Source organism: Palaemon carinicauda, chromosome 36 (genome assembly GCF_036898095.1).
Source record: "Palaemon carinicauda isolate YSFRI2023 chromosome 36, ASM3689809v2, whole genome shotgun sequence".
NCBI classification, from domain to species: Eukaryota; Metazoa; Arthropoda; class Malacostraca; order Decapoda; family Palaemonidae; genus Palaemon; species Palaemon carinicauda.
In genome coordinates, this window is record NC_090760.1 from 33,347,391 (window position 1) to 33,349,890 (window position 2,500).

The 2,500-nt window shown below is 30.2% G+C and overlaps 1 protein-coding gene across 1 annotated transcript in view; it reads right to left on the reverse strand.

The window, feature by feature from the left end:
• Positions 1–2,500, reverse strand: part of LOC137628563 (zwei Ig domain protein zig-8-like) — a 99,839-nt gene that overhangs the window by 32,360 nt on the left and 64,979 nt on the right. The gene's annotated exons all lie outside the window — the stretch shown is intronic.

The window sequence follows — 2,500 nt, forward strand, 5'->3', positions numbered from 1 at the left end:
TATATATACTCTATCTATATATATGTATATATATGTATGCATATATATAGAAGAAATTATATATATATATATATATATATATATATATATATATATATATATATATATATATATATATATATGTGTGTGTGTGTGTGTGTGTGTGTGTGTGTGTGTGTGTAATTTCTTGTACTGATATAATAATAACCATACAGAAAGGGGGCTTGGCAGATGGTGTAAACGTCACGGGGGCCTACGTCATGGTTGACACACGTCATTCTGCACCTAGTTGGCAAGTCTTAATTTCCTTTCTCACCATCATACCCGCAAAATTGAGATGACATTTCTCGATATAAGGTAATAATACGGAGTAGATTCTTGAATCCATTTTTCTTACTTAGGTCGGTGTCTCAAAGTGTAGTGGTTTAGGTTTCACGTTGATCAGAAGCCTAGTTTATTAGTGTTATATATATACATACACACACACACACACACACACACACACATATATATATATATATATATATATATATATATATATATATATATATATATATATATATATATATATATATATATATATATATATATATATATATATATATATATATATATAAAAGATAGTTTATCCTTAATATCTTCCGTAGTATCCCCGAATCTGCTGGGAAATACTCGATTTACCAACCAAATGTTTCTTATGTGAGATGTCATTTTAGTAAATATTATATGCATCTGGCATCACGAATTTAATAATTAAAATATATTTATAGGTATCAATTGAATATTTACCCATCTTTAATTTTTTTATACTGAAGTTCGTCAAGTTGCACAGTGAATTGTAATTTTACTCCTGAAATTTACGAATCACTGTTTTATATATATATATATATATATATATATATATATATATATATATATATATATATATATATATATATATATATATATATATATATATATATATATATATATATTTATATATATATATATATATATATATATATATATATATATATATATATATATATATATATTATATTTTTCAACTATTTGTACCTAGTAGCGTATCAAAACGTACATAACTATTCCTTTCCACTGTTAACACGTTTTCTCAGTAAATATGAAACAGCGAAGAAACTATGGGGTGTGTTTTCATATATATAGTGCTAATACAAACAAATTTTAGGCAAATTTATTCTAAACAATTTGCTTGTAGATTCATGATACTTTAGACAAATTGTTTTAGATCAATTGTACATTAAACAAATTGTTTCAGATAACTCGGCGGATACCATATCATCCGTTTCATTTCGACAGAGGATATAAGGAATCAAACTTATTTGGTTCAAAAACTTGATTTTATTTTTTATATATATTTTTTTATTCGTTGTTTTAGTCAATAGTCTAAATAACTTGAATTTTTTAGCAGAGTTGCACATATACAGTATCTAATTACCAGCTCTTGACAATAAAACATAAGTGGAATGCTTTTATCAATAAGCAATATTGTTAAACATCCAACTACTGATGCTTGACAGTGAAAATAGATATGCAACGATAACACTAGCAAATCCATGTAGCCATCGCCACAAATATTCCAATTCAGTGCACCCCTTTTCATATGTGCGCACGTCTTTGCTTGGCCTTCTTTAATCAATATCATTCTCACTAGAAAAATATGAAATAAAATGAGGTCTGAAAATCTGTGCATTTCAATGGGAATATGGTTGTAGATGCGAGTTATAAAAGTATATATGGTCCACCTGTATTGATGGATATCACGCATATATGAGGTTTAAAGGCCGCTTATGAATGACAAGGGAAAGGGACAGTGAAGTTGCCCCATCGAGCAGGACAATGCCCTAGAGTCTGAACATATACGCATGATCAGCGCCCAAGCCCCCTCTCCGCCCAAGGTAGGACGAAGGAGAGCCATGCATTGGCTGCTGATGACTCAGCAGATAGACCTATAGGCTCCCCCAAATCCTCCCTTCCTTAGCTAACTAGGATGGTGAGGTTGAGGCGACCAAAGACTCTAACGAGTTTAAGAAGGAATCGAACTCCAGTCTGGCGTTCACCAATCAGGGACGTTACCACTAAATAAAGACAGGCAGTGGTGGTTTCTTGATTGGCTTTACTGAAAAGCAGTTTATCTTGTTTATTTTTCCAAGTTTCGAATTTATCTTTAATCAATATCCCGGTTATTCCATGTTATGTTAAAATATAAATACTCCAATATACTGCAAAAGCATTGGGGGAATTTAAGGGTTTGACAGGCACTATTCCGTTAATCGTTACCTGTAACTAAAACTAACAAAGTATTTCTTGAAATTAATATAACACTCAGGGTTACCGATCTCACCGACTCATTCAATGAGAAAAACTCTATTTCGAATCTTACACAAAAAAAGTTAAAATTCCTGTCTAACATTTATCCTCTACAGGAAGTTGCTAGCTCTAAAAGGTGCTTTTTTTTTTTTTTTTTTTTTTTTTTTAAGGGAAAAATCTAACTACGAATTAC